Source organism: Phodopus roborovskii, unplaced genomic scaffold, assembly GCF_943737965.1.
Source record: "Phodopus roborovskii unplaced genomic scaffold, PHOROB, whole genome shotgun sequence".
Taxonomy (NCBI): Eukaryota; Metazoa; Chordata; class Mammalia; order Rodentia; family Cricetidae; genus Phodopus; species Phodopus roborovskii.
Genome location: NW_026126602.1, coordinates 2925792 through 2944678, shown reverse-complemented (window position 1 = coordinate 2944678; position 18887 = coordinate 2925792). Strand labels below are relative to the sequence as shown.

Below are 18887 nucleotides of genomic sequence, written 5' to 3'. Positions count from 1 at the left end.
TGATATGGGGTCATTCTGCTTCTCCTGAGGTACATTGGCTCCTGGAGGAGCACCTCTTTAGCAATTGGCAGACCCCCAGCACAACAGTAAAGGAATGGATGGATGATTGATAAAATGGAATTCCTATAATGTGTGATTTCTTATGACTTAGTTATAAAAGCAAAGTTCAGATAATGGGTCATTTACAAAGCAGAACCACATTATTTTTAAGATATTAAATCTCTTATGAAGATGTTCATTACATTGTATCATTTTGACTGAAATATCTTAAACCAATTAAACATATATTTCAGTTTTTAGATTTTTGAGTATCAATGTTTTAGTTTCTGGGTCACAAAGACATTTCAAACAGATGGAGCCAAGTGGTTTATGTATTTTATTGCCAGCTTAGTTTTTTCACCATGCCCTGACTCCTCATTATCTGGTTCCCTTTTAACTAAACCTATTTACTTGTATTTGCACAATGTGCAGAATTAGTCTTCGTGTATGCATGTGTATGTGGCTGTCTGTTTCTCCCTGTGTCCCACCTTAAATAAGGGTAACAAAGCAAGTGAATGACTGGATTGGGTTGAGATGTTTTAGAATCATTGTCATACAGGTCACACCTGTTAAATTACCTACTGCCATGCTAATTACCATGTGGAAACTTGCTTGAAAGGCTAGGAACACCAGTCTCTAACTTTTTTCTTCAGCTCTTTGCATTGAGCCCCCTAGGCTTGCAGCATACTGGTTCCCTGCCCTGCTTCTGTAACATGGCTTTAAAGACACAGCTTGTGTACAATTAGTGTTTACACTAAACGGTAGAGCCTTTTTCTTCAAGTAAAATGAATGGTCTTATTATCTAGAGGGTTGATTCCCTCAACTGTGGGTTTGCCCAAAGCATTCAGAAAACAGACTTTGTTTAGTTTTTCGAGACAGGGTTTCTCTGTAACTCTGTGTTAGCTGTTCTGAAGCTAGCTCTGTAGACCAGACTGGCCTTGAAGTCACAGAAATCTGCCTGCCTCTGTCTACTGAGTGCTGGGATTAAAGGTGTGAGCCACCATCACCCAACAACAGAAAACAAAATTTTACATTATAATTCCTAACAGCAAAATTACAGTTATGAAGTAGCAATGAAATAATTTTGTGGTAGGGAATCACCACAACATGAGGAACAGTATGAAAGGATTGCAGCATTAGGAAGGTTGAGAACAACTGGTTTAGAGCTTGTTCAAGAGAGAGAAAGAAAAGCAGAGTCAGATCAATAAAAACTTCATACAGTGCAATGGAATCTCATTTCATTTAGAATTCTGTAACCTTTATAAGTGGTCTGATTGTCTGTATTAAGGTTTGTAAAATTTAAACTTAAGAAATTTAAAATTAAAAACTTGAGTTTCTTAAAAACGTTTATACTTTCAGAATTTATAATAGCTTTTATTAACCCATTTATCTCCAATGTATAATTCATGTAGTAAGCATGCTGAATTTATAGCTGCTGTACCTCAGTGATATGAACCATTGGTTGATAAGATCAAAAAGTCTACAAAGATTTCTGGGGACAAAATAGACTCAAATCATGGATGTGATTTTTGATTCAAGAGTTCCTTGTGTTTAAAAGATTGATGATATGGTAATTAAAAATGTGTTCAGTCTAACTAAACAAGGATTCTTGCTCCTACTGGAAAGATAACCTTTATTTTAAATTGAAATTTGACCACAAACACTTGATAGGTGTGTTAATATTAAATACAGCAACACTTTTTGTTGACTGTTTTTGTGTATTTTACATTGTTTGCCAAAATACATTTGTTGTACACAGTTTAAGGTTATAACTCAAGATTGTTCATTTGAAATGGCTTTTTATTAAGATCCTGGGGTGCATCATTAAGGTATTAATTTGAGCTCTCTCTCTTGCTCTCTGTCTCTATCTCTCTCTCTGTCTCTCTCCGTGTTTCTTTTACTGAATGTAGTTTTTTCCCCTCCCTCTACTCCTCCCAGTTCCTTCCCACTTCACTTCCCATTCAGATTTATAATATGATAAAACAGAAAGTAAAAAATTGGGATTGGACAAAACAAACAGAAGAAAAAGAACCCAAGAGATGGCACATTCAGAAATTGCATAAAACACTTCATAATATATATGAAAAGGATCTGGTGCAGGTCCTGTGCATGCTGCCTCAGTTTCTGTGACATCACGTGTGTTTTGATTATGTTGATTGAGGAGGTCTTTGTTTGCTTGATGTCCTCCATCCCCTCAGGCTCATATACTCTTTCTGCCTCCTCTTTTGCAGGAATCCCTGACATCAGGGGAGGGATTTGATGGAGGCATCCCATTTAGAACTGAGTATATTGGTCACCTGCATAATGTCTGGCTGTGGGTCTCTGCATTTGTTCCCATGTGCTTCAGGAGGAAGCTTCTTTGATAATGGCTGAGCAAGGCACTGGTCTATAAGTATAGTATGTCATTGGGAGTCATTTTATTGCTGTGTGTTTCCTTCCTTCTCCTTCCTTCCTTCTTCCTTCCTTCCTTCTTTCCTTTCTTTCTCCTTTCTTTCTTTGTTTCTTTCAAACAATATTTGATTTTACCCTAAGATCCTTGGTCATCCAAGCAGTATCTGGAATGGGTTCCATCTCGTAGAGTGGGTTTTAAGAAGACAGATTGGTTATTCCCATAGCTTTGTGTCTTTCAAGGGCACCATTGCCATTTCAAGGATTTATGGTTGGGTTGTTGTTTATGTTTTTCTTTTAGTAGAGTATAGAGTACCTCCCTCTACCAAAGACACTAGGACACAGGATGAAGGCTCTAAATAGGCACTAGCTCAGTTTCTGCATGTTTAATGAGTTGTGTGGGTTTTGTCTTCAGCAATGGAGTCTTGCTGTCAGTTTGTGGAGAGCAGCTTTACAGTCTTTAGAGCAGCTTGGGTTGTTTGGGGATTCCCATGCGACCCTTTTGGCCAACAACTCAATTAGATGTAATCCATTTCTGGTGTTGGATGATTCATTTGATGACAAGAGGTGGCTCCGTATTCCCCCATTAGTTGGTGATTGCCTTCATATATGTAAATATAGGCATTTATAGCTTTAAACTAGTTTGCCAATTATTTTCTAGGTATTATGTTTATTAAAATGTTTTGCCTTTTTTTCTTCAGTAACAGGGCCTTTAACATGTATATTAAAAAGGTACTTGGGAGCTGTCTGCTTTGTCCATCAAATGAGTACTGACAAATTGAGAACTGTATCACATGTCTTCACTTTCAAGTTTCTCTGCTCTAGCTCCTCTCTGCCTTTAATGCCACAGCTTAGTTTTTTCTCAACTCTGAATTTTCTATAATCACTATTAAAGCCACATTTGACAGTCTACCATTTCCCCATTTCCTTCCTCTTGAATGTTACAGCACAAAATAGGAAGTTGCCAGGAAAAAAAAAAACTTCAAGGTTTAAGTCATCTTTGTTACCTATTCTCTCTCTATAATCAGTTGATAAGTTTTGATGATACTTTGGATTCCCATCTCTCACTACTGTCAAATGAGAGGTGAACTATCCAAACACAAGCTAACATAATCTTCCTCTTTCTGAGATACTTGTAGGGTTTTGAGCTGAGAGTGAAATGAGCTTCCTTTCAGGTTGGCAGACACCCACTGTGTGGATGAATCTGAAGTACCTGCAGTTCCTCCACATTTCTGCTTCCTGTCATGTCACACTGTCCTCTTTGAACTCAAATAATTTTCCTTCTGTTACATTGTTTGTTATCTTAAGGCCTACCAGTGATCTTGGTGACATCTTTTCTGTTGTCCCTAACTAAAGTTCTTCCTGTATCTTTCTTGGTTAATACCGATAACTAAAATCTCTTCTCTATTTTCATGTTCTCCTGGATCATACTGCTCATGGAACTGGCATAGACCTTTTCGTGAAAACATGGAACTTGTTTTCCCACTGATATTCTGGGAGGACACAAAGTGCCCCATTCCCTTAACAATGAGCAAAGCTTACAATGTACAATAACTATGCACTCAAACACTGATACTTATTTATTTGTAGAAGTTTTTGCATTAAATGTATTTCTATTCTCTACCCAAGAAGGGATAAAATATGTATCTCCAATTCTTCATTAACTCAGAATCCCCTTATGTTTGTTTCCATATGCTCCTGAGTAGTAGGCACACTGGAGAATGGCTGTAGGCTTCTGGATTGGTTGCATGTACTTTGGAGAAGAAAGTTAGGTTGTTACTGAACTTTCAAAACTCCAGTTTTCCCGGTGTGGTGGTGGTTCATGCTTGTAATCCCAACACCTAGGAGACTGGGGCAAGAGGATCATAGTGACTTCTAGGCCAGTATAGGTATATAGAGTGTTCCCAGCTTGCCTTGTCTAGACTGAAACCCTTTCTCAAAACAACAAAACCCACCAGATTTAAGAAAGAAAACTATTTTGCTGCTTCTTACTATAGATGTTAAGATGATATTGGTATAAGCTGTGTGTTGAATATATATCTGTGATCTTTGTATTAAATCTGGTTCTTTTTAACTGAACTAATTTCTCTTGAGTTGTACACACATATGCATATACATTTGTGGACACACAGACATATGAAACACTGAGGTTGTCCCTTTGTGACAAAATAGAATATAAGTAAAATGCCTTAAGCACATGTAGTTTTGGTGCCATATAATAATCTTTTTTTTTTTAATAATAAATGGCCAAATCGTTGTATGTCCTTAGGGTCTGTAGCCTTTAATGATATAGAGGCTGACAGTGGTGAGTATGGTATATGTGATAGCACCGATTTGTTCAATATTACTCTGTTCACAGATGTTTTGGTGATTTTAGATACTGCATGATGAGTGCTCTTTTGAGACATATGAGACAGAAAACATGCTGCACTTTACTAAAAACATCTGAGTTAATGCAGGGAAGTAGTAATTGAACTAACAGACAGCTCTTTTTAGTATAACTAAGTCTAAACCAGGGCATCTTAAGCTCCTCACATGTAAGCTCTTTTTCACTCAGGAATATTTATGTGACCCCAAGCTTACAGGCATTTAAATAGACATAAAATTTCAAGCACTGATACTTATGAGTACATTTTCAACAGTTCTTTGATGTACTTGTAATTTTTATTTTATTAAAGATGAAAGCAAATGAACATACTAATGAGATGGATGTACTTGTTTTTTTTTTCCTAAAAATTAAATTCTTGTTGAATATTTGACACAGCAGGACAAAGAGTTTTAGAGTTGATTGATAGTTTGATTTTATAAATTATCAATGCTGAGCATGCCATTCACATCAATACCTGACACAGAATGGCTAAAGTAATCTTAAGAGAACTTCAGAAAAATACTGGAAATTCTGCTCTAATCTCAAGCCTTAAAACAAATAGTAATTTAAAAATTAACATTCTTAACAAAGTTCATTTCAAAGATATATGAATTTGATACATGCTGAGAAATGGTAGTAGGGAAATATTTAGAAGTCTTTGTTTTCTACAGTTAAATAATCAAGCTATAAGAGCAGAAAACTGTGTGAGCAGTAGCAACACCACTGTTTGCAGTGTAGTCTGAAGTCTGCACTGAAACATTTCAATCAGTGTGGAAGGCCTTGTATGCTTGGCATGTGCAGTGCAAAGTGCGTGTCCTGTATGTCCAGATCTGCAGTGCTATCATGAGATGCAGCATGGATGAGTGAGCACACACCCTATACGTCCAGAACTGCAGTGAGATGCAGCACCCTGAGTGCTGCCAGAAACACCTTGCCTTTGTTACTGTTTGATTTCTATTTAACTTGTGATTGTTGCACATTCAGAACCTTTTTTTTAAAATTATTTTACATGTCCATCCTAGTTCCCCCTCCCTCCTTCTCTCCCTCTCCCTTCCCCTTCTCTCCTCCCTCCCTCCCTCCCTTTTACCCTCTCTGCCCTCTCACATGCACCCTCCCCTCCCATTCCCCCACCCCAATTCCACATGTAGGGCAATGCCATCCAGTTGGGGTCATGTAGATCTGACAAGTCATTTGAAGTAGGGACTAGGGCTTCTCTCCTGTCTCTAGGTCAAGGCAGTTATCCCTCCATGGGGGATGTGTTAGCAAGGTCCTTTTGTGCACCAGGGATAAATCCTGGTTCTACTGTCTGAGGCCCCTTAGACTGCTCAGACCATCTGGCTGAGACCCATATTCAGGGGGCCTGAGTCAGTCCCATGCTGGCTTCCCAGCTATCAGTCTGGGGGGCCCGTTAGCTCCTCCTTGTTTGGATCAGCTGTCTCTATGTGTTTCTGCAGCCTGGTCTTATCCTCTCCATCTGCATCTGGGTTCTAGTTCGACTCAGTGTTTAGGTATGGGTGTTTGCTTCTGTTTCTAACAGGTATTAGATGAGGGCTCCATGGATAAGTTAGTTGTTGATCTCACTATCCGGGAAGGGCATTTATGGTAGCCTTTCCACAGGTGCTCAAATTGTTAGTTGGCGGCAGTCTTTTAAGTCTCTAGACCTTTCTTTGGGTTCAATTTTCTCTTCAAACCAATATTGCTGCTAATTTTTATAACTCTCACATTCAGTTATCTGCCCTTATGTGGAGTCACAACTCAGTTTAGAAAGAGATTGTTGTTTTTCCAATGCTGTACATGCTTAAAATTTAGATACACACACACACACACACACACACACACACACACACACACACACACACACACGAGATAAAATAGTGTACCAAGAGTGAGTGACAAATGGATGGGAAGCCATGGAAATTTTAGGGAATTCCATTTCATGACTCTAACTTTATGGATTATATGGATTGTATGATTTTTATTTTCTGAGGTTTATGGGCTATCTGGAAATGTAATATTAGCATGGATGTTAAAATGTTTAAATTTCTATTGTAATATTCCTTCTCGTGTCTTTTTCTTAGTTGAAGTAAATGTAGGATGTATTGTTCTTAGGAGTCTTAGTTTGATAACTATGTGACTTTGGGTTAATGATGTCAGGTTTCTGGTTTTATTTATAAAATGAAAAGGTGGTGTTAAATTATAAAACTCTTGAACATGTATTAGAAATGTTCAATTACATGCAAACACATGTACATGAAAATTGGCCTTATGGGACTCACATGCTGAAATATGAAGCAGCCTTCTTGTATAGTTGTGCTAGCAGTAATCATATGTTCCTCATCTTGTTTGTCTCTAAGAGACTTGTCAGTTTTGTGTCTTGTATTAAAAGTGAACTTAGAGCCATGATGACTATGATCATTAGGGTAAGTGAGCATGTTTAGAATTGCTTCTTTCCTGCTGAAAGTAGGAGTGTGGAGGGGTGGTTCCATGCTCTATCATTTGTTTTGGCTAAGGAATTTCTCTTTCATCTTCCAGACTGAGTTCATGAATACTTCCACAGCCATATTCTGTGTTCAGTCACTGTTTGCTTTGCAGGATTTATTAAATGAAATAAAAAGTAGCTGGCATTTTTTTACTTCAGAGATGGTTCTTAATATAAATTAGGGTTCTCAAATTGGCTTCATATGTCAAAAGATTTAATTGCTGCAGTGTGTGTGTGTGTGTGTGTGTGTGTGTGTGTGTGTGTGTGTTGGAAATCCAGTCGTTGATGCGCCATACTTCACACACATGTGTATGTTTCAATGTGCTTGTTTCTGTGTTGGATATCCAGTTGTTCACACATACTTCACACACACATTCCCCATTAAGTTTTACATTGTAACCCCCTTAAGAAAAGAACCTTTCCTTTGTAGGTCCATAACACCTGAGAAAGAACTTTGTTAGTCTGTGAATAGTTGGTAAATGTTGCACATAAATAAGGTTTTGGGGTTGTCTCAAAAGTATCAAACAGAGTGGAATGCGCTGTTCTTAGTATAGCAAACTGTTTGGCGTTAAATATGATTAATTTTGTTGAGGCCCTGTGTCTGGTTTGTTACTTTTGGTTTGCTTGTATGCTCATTCAACCTATAGCCTCTCTTACATAGTACTCTTGTAGCAATTTCAGGTTCTGATATAGGAATATTGGATGGGTGGAAGGATGTGCAGATGAGTGTGTGGATGGATGTATGGATGGGTGTGTGAATGGATATGTGGATGGGTGTATGGATGTATGGATGGGTGTATGGATATATGTATGAATGAATGTGTAGGTGAGTGAATTGGTGGACAGATGGGTAGGAGGTTGGATGGATAGATAGATGTGCATCTGTGTGATTGTGAATATAACCTGAAATTTGAGGTCTTTTATGAGTCCAGACATGTACACTTAATTTTGCATCTACTATAGTTTATATTCAGAAAGTTTTTAAATCAGTCATTTTTAATATGAAAAGCATCAAAGCAGATTGTACAACCGAATAATAATAAAAACCAATAATGATCAGAGGTCATACATGATCAGCAGAGTCTCCAAAGAATAGCTACCAATTAAATGGACACGGGTGTGGAAAACATACTAAAGCTTTTTTATACTATAATTGTAAATGGGTACCCATGTTATTTTCAATACTAAGATGATATTTTCAGCTAATTCTTAGTCTGTGATAACTTTGAATTTCTTCTATGGTACATAGCACTGCAAGTAGTTGATGACTTAGTGAGTATTTTGTAAAAATGAATGTTACAGTCAACCTGTTTGCAGACATTATAATTAGCTCTTAGGTGAAGGCAATAATACTTGGTGGCATTTAACTTTGTGACTTAATAATTTATTGCATCATCAGATAATTACCATATTTATTATATGTTTGGGATGATTGTGGGAACCTTCAGTGGAGAGACTGAAACTGATATTGCAAGTTTCAGTTTGGGGTAATAGTATTTCTTCTCAAATATAATATGACTGCCTAAAAGGAGGTAGACCATGCTTTTTTTTTTTTTTTAATTTTCCAGTTTAATGTCATTGCTCATTATCAGCTGGTAGACATGGGAACAACTTAATAAAGTTTGGGTAATTTAGTTTCCAGTTTAAATTCTCAACTGACAATTGACCGAAAATTCCCATCTGAAGACGGGAGAAACCCAAATGCCATTTTGTGACCTGGTTACTGTCTACTTGACATAGGAAGGCACCATCAAGAGTAATGGAGTGACTAGCACCAAAAGGAAATCAACGGTAAGAATTTTCTTTTAACTTATATGTGCATTTATATATGTAAAGCATATACATTTAAAATAAAATTTTAGAATGTTTTATTGTAGGACATAAGACCATGTCTGTTATCTAACAGTCTTACAAGATTTTATACATGCAGTGTTGAGAAAACTAATAAAAACGCACAAAAATTAGTTTATATGGTTCAAAATTAGTTTATATGGTTCATGTGACATTTAACAAGTTTAGTTTTTGTAGTTCTGCTGTTGCTAATTATCTTGAAAATGATATATTATAAATATTTCCTGATGAAGTTAAGTTTTAAGCATATTTATAGCAAACTGAATTTGCCTGTACAATTTCTAGGTATCTTTAGAGTATGTATGTCATAAAGTTTATTATAGTCTGTTGAATAAGAGCATTTTTGTGCTTTAATAGCAAAATAATATAAATAAAGAACAAATAAAATCTATTTATGATAAAATTTCTGCTATAGAAGGCAAGTATGGGTAGAACAGACACACCTATAGTAGAGCACTCTTGAGACTGAAGCAGGAGAATCCAGAGTTTGAGGTCAACCTGGGCTAAGTAATAACATGCTGTCCAACACTGTTTCTATACTTTGAAAATTGCTATTATAGCTTTGTATCAAATACTAATTTTACAAAATTGCTTCTATAACCAAAATGAGCCAAACAATCTATTTATAATTCCAACCTTTGGTGATAAAATCAGATGTCTCTGCCCTGTCTGTCTGATGTTTGCACTGAAACAGGAACCCCAATGTGCTTCATTTTAATATGCTGCAAATGAACATAAACAGAAAGTATTTGGTGTCTACACATCTCTTCATGTGGACATCTCTGTCCTGTTGGACTCAGGGTTGTTTGGGTTTTACTTTGGATAGGAGTGACAGCTATGATCTAAAGCCAGCTTTTATCAGAGCTTATGTTACTATCTCCATAGACATTATAGCTTTATGATTACTAGATAATAACTGATAAAGACTATCATATTAATACTGCACTGTAGTTCAGTTCACTGTTTTGATATCAAACAAATTTTTTGAGACTGAAATAGTTTGAATAATTTTTCTTGCTTAACTAGAAATGTGAAAATTATATTAATTGAATCTTGCCATGTTTTTAGCCATTTTCCACAGCTTAATGACAAATGTATCAGAATTTCCCCCAATGATAAGCACCTCCCTTAGCATCCTCTCATGCAGTCATTAGAAGTTGACATGCCCTGAGTACTTTAGATCACAACATCTACCACAGTCCAAAGGTAGAATTGTAGTCTCAGACAAACCCATGGAAAATCATATATTGCTGTGAATGGAGAAGCAATAAAGTTGAGATATAAATAAAGCAGGTTTTCAAAAGTGAAACAATAACCTGTTTCTGAACTTTTATTTTATAACCATACTAATTGAACATCTTTTAAACAAAATCTTGAAATGATTCATCTCTGACCAAGAAATGATACAGTTTTATACTTTTATTATAGTTTCTTAAATTTCTTAAGCCTGTGCAACAGAGGCTCACAAAAGCCATATTCTTAGTTGAGAATTTCATCTGTGAGACAGTTCCTATTAGATCCAGCATTTCAGAAATTATGCATGGAGAACTCCGAGTGCTTGAAGTGATAGAAAGTTATATGCAGACATTTTAAAGATACGATTTCTTTATAAATTTTATCCCCATTAAAATGTAAAAATTATGTTCTTACACATTTATTTTAAGGTTTAGCTGGGCGTTAGTGGCCCACACCTTTAATCTCAGCCCTCGGGAGGCAGAGGCAAGAGGATCTCTGTGAGTTTGAGGCCAACCTGGCCTACAGAGGGAGTTCCAGGACAGGCTCCAAACCAATACAGAGAAACCCTGTCTCAAAAAACAAAAAACAAAAACAAACAAAAAGCAAAAATACATTTATTTTAAGGTTTATGCATTATTAAATTTTGAAAAATATAATATTAGGTCATTTGGATGTCTGAAATTGTCACGTCTGTCATGATACAATCTCATTTAAAGGAGACACTAGTGATGTTTGAAAATAATAGTTATTTACATATGTTAGATAATAAATATTTTGAAAACAGCCTAGGTGTTAATTTTATCATGTGTTAATTGTACTTACACTGGCACTGAACATGCCACACGTATGTTCATATGGAGCTGTCAAATTCAAGTAATTAACATTTGCTTTTGTCTTTGCTTTATGTTTGCAGTCAAGGTATTTTTTCTGACCTTTTATAAACTATGCAGCATTATTTTAAACTGGTCATCCCACACATGAAACTAAACTCAGAAAAGTTCATGTTTTTAGAACTAATGATCTTTCTCTAATTTACCACTCAATACATAAACATTTAAACATGAAATAAAGACCATTATTTTTCAAGTAGTAAAATCCAAAGTAAGTACCTTATATTTTACTGAAAATTATGTGATTGTATCTGTATATACTCAGATGTCCCCATGGTGTCTCTTAGGTACTCTGATTTAAGGATATCAGTACAAAGATGTAAGACAGTCCAGAGCCTCGGGAGGGATGTCTTGGAGAAACATTCTTCTTGTGTAGCATGCCTTGAGTTGTCCATAGCATTCTGTTTACTTTGGCCACTTCTTTGGATTCTGTGAGTTAGATTTGACTGGTCTAAGATGTCAGGTAGAGAGTTTTACTACATGAAGGAACTTGAAACACAAAGATATAAGAGAGGGTGATGATGAGTGAACATGATCAACATATAGTGTATGCCTAGTCGAAGATTTCACAATGAAACCCTTTACTTTGTACAGTTAAATATGTTAGCATATTTGTAAAAGCATTGTTGCATACATAATATAGATAGAGGTGATGCATAGCATCTCTTTTGTTGAAATGCTTATTAATGACTTCTGAAGCAAACAAAGGCTATTAGGAATCTTTTAGGGTATCTATAGTGCAGCAATGCAGTATATGTTTTAATAACTTCTGTCTGGATCTTTGAAGCTACTACTGTCAGAAGAAATAAGTTGCAACTGAAAATGGTTTGGAACTGGAAGTTTAAACTCTTGCTACCACAATGGTTCATTTCAAAATTCTGTCTTATCTTTAAAAGTTAATATCCTGGCAATAACTGTCAATGTGCTAAATCTTATGTGAGATAGATGTTACCAAATATATTAAATTGCCACTTATGTTAGGTCTTTACAGAATAAACCTAATAGAATAACAAATCCTATTTATGCATCAAATGACTACTTAATGGCAACCTGCTGTGTGTTGGACATTGCACTGGACACTGGGGGTCTGTGCTAAGACTGTGTGATATTTAGGTTGGAGTTGAACACAGAAGACAGATATTGAACAGATAAAACCACCCAGTGACTCGTGGCATTGTAAAAACCTTTCATAAAGGCACCTCAGGAGTTGGCCCTCTTGTATGTTAGTAATTTAACTAATGAATAAACTAATAATTCACCTTCCTCCTGAAATGGGTTTCAGTTTGGCATTACAAAAAAAGTCAGGAAGTCTTTAAAAGTATTTCTTAGAAAGCAAAACAGTCTTATTACATGTGTATATTATTTAATACAAGAAACTTCTATATGGAAGATCTTCAAGTTAATTACAGTGAATATGGCAGAACATGCATGGACTGCCTGTCAAGGGTGTCATTTGCTACAAACACATAATGTCTTGGGTATTATACATTAGACATGTCATCTAATAAATTTATGCCAGGCATTTCTCCATAAGCACTTCCATGCTGTCGTTAGGAAGTAGGTCTCTAGGTCAGACTAGCTGGATTTGTTAACACCTACACTTGGTGGGTTCACATTCTTCAAGAGTTCCCTGTGCTTCTGTTAACTTCTCTCTAAAATGAAACAGTATACATCATACAGAAAGTTAGATTGTTTATATGGATTAAATACTTGGAATAGTATTTCACACATGGGAAGTGCTTAGCATGATTCCATATGTTATTGTTCACAACAATAACAATAATGATAACAATTCTGCTATCAAAAATGATCCACCTGAGTTGGGGAGTGGCTTAATGGCGAGTGCTTCCCAAGCATGCACAAAGCTCTGGGCTAAATCCCCTGCACCAGTTAAGCCACCTGAGATAATTGCAGGATAGATGGCTTTGTGTGATATGTATGTTATCATTTACTCCAAAGAATTCACCTCTAATACACAGATTATAATTACTACCAAGACCTGCTGTCATTATTGCTGTGGCGGAAGAGGGCAGAATCTCCTCCACTCAGTCTGTGGTTCGTCAGCAGCCACTCTGAAACAGCCTTCATAAGTGCATCTCTAGGACTAAGGTCACTTTAGTATTTAGCCTGACTCTTAACTGTCCCAGCCACATGAGAGTGGTCCTTCTTCTCATCTAAAAAAGAATACCAAACACCTGTTACTTACCTCATGAAAGATAAACTATAGTAAGTTTGTGAATGAAAAGATTGTGCTGAATACCCCCATGAAAACCCATCAGTAGGTCCAACTGTAACCCTAAAAGGACATAGTGATATATCTAAACTTTTAATACATAAAATAATCCTAAATTTATGTTTTGTAATCTAGTATATCTTTTGGTTTGCATTGTAGAAATATTTCATTGTAAAATGCTAAGTGAAAGATAATTTGATAACAGTCTCTACCTCCACTGTTAGTTCTAATGCAATTTGTTAACAAGTATCTACTGGGGATTTACTTTTGTGTATGTCATTACTCTTTTCAAAAGAACAGGGCCGTTTAAAGGATCTTAAGATTGAATCATGAGCTCCAGAGATCTGGTTTCTGCCCTGTTATGAATAAATAGAGAATATGAGTCTTCTGAAATTATTAGTTCCCTAACTTGTCAATATTTTTTTGTTGTTGTTGTTATTTATAGAATGTGTATATTTCTGTCTTGGACATACATACTGGCATCCCCAACTTTCTACATTAATGAAAAGCTGTGAAGTTACCAGTTGCTTTTAATTTCCAGATTTATTAGTAAAGAATTCTGTCTTATATTCATGCTGTCAAATGAAAATACATTATTGGTTTTTACATATATTATTTCAGAGTTTCCCAAATATCCCAATGTGAATCATCTGTTTTTGATTTACAGCCTTGGGGGCTCTTTGCTGAGATTGAGTATAGTGGTTCTTTTTCTATGTTTTTATTAGAATATTAGTTATATATAATAATCTTGATTATAGCATTTCATACATTTATATAATGTATTTACATCATATTCACCCCAATTACCTTCTCTTGTGCTCTTTTACTCCTGCTTATCCCCTTCCTCTTGTCAAACACTATGATGGTGTATGTGTGTTGTCATTGCTTATAGGGCATGGTGATAATTTATTTACAAGAGCTTGATCAACTTCAATGGCTATGGCTGAACAAAATGTCTATTTTCCCCAGCAAAGTTAACTGCCAGTGATGGTCAAGGAGAGATGAGGCCTGTGACTTCATTCCTAACAACCTTGGCGAGCGGGTAGGGGCTGTGGCTGAGATGGAGAGCATGCTATTAATCAGTAGGCCTATGTTTGCTTTGCGGATCAGTAGTATAAGGCACAGTCTACAGTTGAGAATGACTGTTGATGACAGTTCTCCACCAGTAGTTCACACAGTCAACCTAATTCCGTGAAGTTATCCAGCAAAGAAGGAGCTTCTCTCGGTCCTAGACTCATCTTTCTATGCCCTACACCCAAAGTGAGTGATATCTCTACCAGCTAATTACAGTGGGGAATCAACAGTAGTGGCAGTAGCCTGTGTCATTTGGGAGAGAGACTTCAAAGGCCTCTCTGGCCAACCCATCCCTTGTACCAAGATTTTCATTTAAGAACCTTACAGATTCTGGGAGCATCTTTATCTACCCATGCAGGGAACCACTGTTCAAACTTAATGTTTTTCCTAATTATCTTACAAAATAGATTTTCTTTGGGCTTTTTCATACAATTTTGGTTTACCTTCCTCTCATTATCTTCTCCATGTTATCTCCTGCAGCACAAGTCCCCTTAAACCTTGTAACCCTCATCCCCATCTATTTTAATATTCCATTTATTCTACTGTCCTGTTCTCTCTCAAAGTCCCTACTCTCCTCTCCTTTCCTCTCTGCTCTCCCCCCTCTCCTCTCCTCTTTTTCTTTCCTCTTATTTCCATTCCCTTCCTTTTTCCTTTCCTTCCCCTTCCTTTCCTTTTCCTTTCCTTTCCCCTCCTAGTTTCCTAACCTCTACATATACTCCTGCTCTGACAAATACATGTGTGTGAAAATTAAATTAGAATCTAGAGTCTACGTATAAGAGAGAATAGATGTGTATTTGCCTTTGTGAGCCTGAGCTCTTTCACTTAATATAAATTTTTCCAGCTTTATTTTCCTGAATATTTCATTTTTCTTTATGGCAGAATAAAAGTTTGTTGTGCCTGTTTTATTTGATCACATTTTCATAATTCATCAGTTGGTGGACATCTAGGCTGCTTCACTCTTACTGGATAAAGCAGCAATAAATACAGATGTGCAAGTTGTCTGTGTGGGTACATGGTCATCTGGGTATATACCACGAGTGTGAGAGCTGGACTATATGGTAATCTTTACATTTTTAGGAATCCTCTACACTGATTTCTATGGTGTCTATACCCGCTTGCACTCCTGCTCACAGTGTACCCACATTCTTGCCAGAATTTGCTGTCATTGTTTTTTACCTTAGCCAGTCTGACTAGGATGAGGCAGCATCTCAAAATGGTTTTAATTTGCATTTTTGTGATGGCTGTAGATGTTGAACACTTTTCATAAAAGAAATTTAAAAGTTCTTAAATATAATTTTTAGATTGATTTCTTTTGTTCTAATAATGTTTTCACCTTTGTACTAAATCTTTATAAACATGTTTTACATACCAATAGTAGTCATTACAAACCCTCTGTAGGGAGCACTGCAAGGCAGTTCTGAGGTCTCAGATAGTGTCAATCAAAAGGACACTGTAGTCTTTTAAGGGAAAGGAAATAAAAACACAGAGTAATGTCTATCATAAAATATATATGACAGTGTGCTCACGTGTGTGTTTGTGTGCATGCACATGTGCGTGGTCTTTCCTGACTTACCAGATGATCTCACTAAATTGTTTAAACAATTTCCACTACGTCTAAGGAGAAGAGTAGGAGGCACCATTTGAAGTATCAAATCCAGTTGTAATTTAGTATTAGCCAAATCTGTGTTCTGGTAGTCTTAGATCACAGGGATCTTGGTGGTTTATATGTGTGTACATAATTTGTATGCTATATTCACACCATGGTTTACATACTATTTATCATTACTAACAGTTGAATACCATGCCTTTGATAATGTGTATATGTGTGTGAATATATTTACATTTATATACACACATAAATATATACTAACCATCATGAGTTAACATGCCTATTGAACTACTAGATAGAAGTTGATATAAACAGAGTCTCAAACAGACATGTTAAAGTAGATGTCCTTTGAGGCCATTACATTTTAAATGTCAAGATGTTTGCAAGGGAATTGAATATAAACATTAAGGAAAACTTTGTCCTGCTGTGTTAAAGCCAAATTTGTCATTAACTCAGTAATTCAGAATAAGCATGAGTCCTGAATTTCCTGCCATTTCCACATTGTGGTTCTGGAGCCTCTGTCCTCAAATGAAATGCACTGTTAACTTTTCAGTTTTTCTTGCAGACAAAGCGTCACACTTTGAGAGTGTACAGTCAAACAGTGTCAGTTGTGAATAACTTTTCTTGAGTCTGGTGTCCTTGCAGCTTTGATTATTTAAATTAAACACAGTCCCTTATCAACAGCTCTGATCATGTAACTTCTGCATTTCTTCTATTTCTACCAAATTAATTAGTCTGAATAGTTGGACAGAACTTTAAGAAGGCCGCTTGTGTTCAGCCATGTTCTGTAAGTTAATAGAAAACAAATGAACAGACTTTGTTATTAAGTTTTACATCTTTAAAAAGTGAACAAACTACACTTATTCTTTAAACTATAAAATGAAATCATACTGATTGAATGACATCTTCTGATTTCAGTGTAATGTCACAACTTACTCAGGCAGAATTAGACTACAGGGGTTCATGTCCAATTCTCCATAAGAAATGCTAAAGTATAGTCATATTGTATTCCATCTCTTAATATTCTCATACTTCATAGCTTGTCACATAGGTGTGCTATTCTGTTCCTTGTCAAAAATGTGGGTTATAATAACAAACTCTGATATTTCTCGTGATTATTTTGAAACATTTTCTTAACATGTAATATGTGGCTAAGATTTATATTGTTAATTTTAAAGGACATATTTTCATTGTATGTAAGTTTTGGCTTTACAAATATTGACTAGTTGGTTAATATTCTTTCTATTTGTGAAAAGTTTATTCCTTACTAAATATGCCAAGACTATATAATCCACATCTTTAAAAAAAAAAAAAAAGGAGTATGTAGCCCTTATACTCTGAACAGGCTGATTCGGACACGATTCTGGGCTACACTAGTCATATTTATTAAAGTGCAGTATGGGATTGTGATTATTTTATAACACGGATTTTCCCCAGGTTTTTCTCAATTTTTAATTCTCCAGAGATAAGGCAGGGCTTAAATTCCCCCAAGGTCTGGTGAAAGGCATAATATTTGCACATGTGTAACACAGAAGATAGCTTTTTAAAGAAGAAAATGTGACCTTTTAGAATTGTCACAATTTGACCTAATTTTTTTTCAGAGCCTTATTTTATAATAGAAGATAAACTTGGCCACTATGGAGTGGTCTCAGGGTAATGTCTCACTCTTCTCTCCTTCTTCAGGATAATCTTAAACTTCCACCACAAGAAGATTGTAGCAGTCCCTCCCGTACCAAGAACCATCCGCAGATCTTTTTCAGTGTTCTTGGAGGTGGGCTAAGAGCTTGGTCAGTTTGTGTCAGCCACCTTGTTCTCTAAAGGTAAGCACTGGGTAGTGAGTGCACATAAGTGGGCCCAAACTCCCAAAGCAGGACTGGTTTTGGGATGCTTTATTGAGGGCCTGAGATCATCAGACCTGGACCACCCACTAGTGGCCAAGATATTGTGTGCATCAAGAATTTTTACAGTTTATAAGTGGAATATGCCCCAAAGATAATATTTTTTTAATTTTTGTTTTAATATTTTTTAATTAGAGCCTGGGAATATAGCTTCTTTGGCAGTAAAGTGCCAGAAACACAAGCACAAGACCAGAATTTATATCCCCAGCCCCAGTGTACAAAACATAGGTGTGGTAGCCTCTGTCTAATCCTGGAGAGGTAATGGCAGGCACATCCTGGACTTCATTGTCCAGCCAGCGTAACCATTTGATTAGAGACCCTGTCTCCAAAACAAAATGTAGAGTGATCCAAGAAGAAACTCTGAATTGACCTTTGGCTGTCACTGTGTCACTGTACTTAACATGTATGCACGCTCACACAACCTTATGTACACACACACACACACACACACACACACACACACGAACCCAATTATACTAGAACTTATTTTTTCAGTTCAGTCTGGACCTAAAACAGTGTATAACTGCTGAGTTTACTTCCTCAACAAGACTCTTGAATGTCTTGAGACTTGAAGTCAAGAATTTTGAAATAATCACAGAATTTAGATACTCTGGTGACACTGTTTAAATTAATAAACAAACTTTGAAGTGCTGTTGTTCATGTTCTCTCTGAAGTTGCACTTAAATTACTGCAGAGGAACTCTAAAATCATTTGCACTCAATTCAAGCTTCAAAAAATAAAGAAATAAAGGCCTTCTTAATGTTTCAGAAACATGTTTATCAATTATTATGTCAAGTCCTAATAGAAAGAAATGCTGAAAAG

The 18887-nt window shown here is 36.2% G+C and overlaps 1 protein-coding gene across 11 annotated transcripts in view; it reads left to right on the top strand.

The window, feature by feature from the left end:
- Zeb1 (zinc finger E-box binding homeobox 1) overlaps positions 1-18887 on the top strand; it is a 149942-nt gene that overhangs the window by 33447 nt on the left and 97608 nt on the right. For 3 of the 11 annotated variants that reach the window (XM_051205657.1, XM_051205654.1, XM_051205656.1), the window contains 2 exons: positions 8910-9065; positions 17851-17987. The exons of 6 other annotated variants lie outside the window; for them this stretch is intronic. The gene's annotated coding sequence lies outside the window, so the exon portion shown is untranslated. The remainder of the gene's footprint in view (positions 1-8909; positions 9066-17850; positions 17988-18887) is intronic. 2 more of the 11 variants (XM_051205658.1, XM_051205659.1) reach the window with 1 other exon arrangement.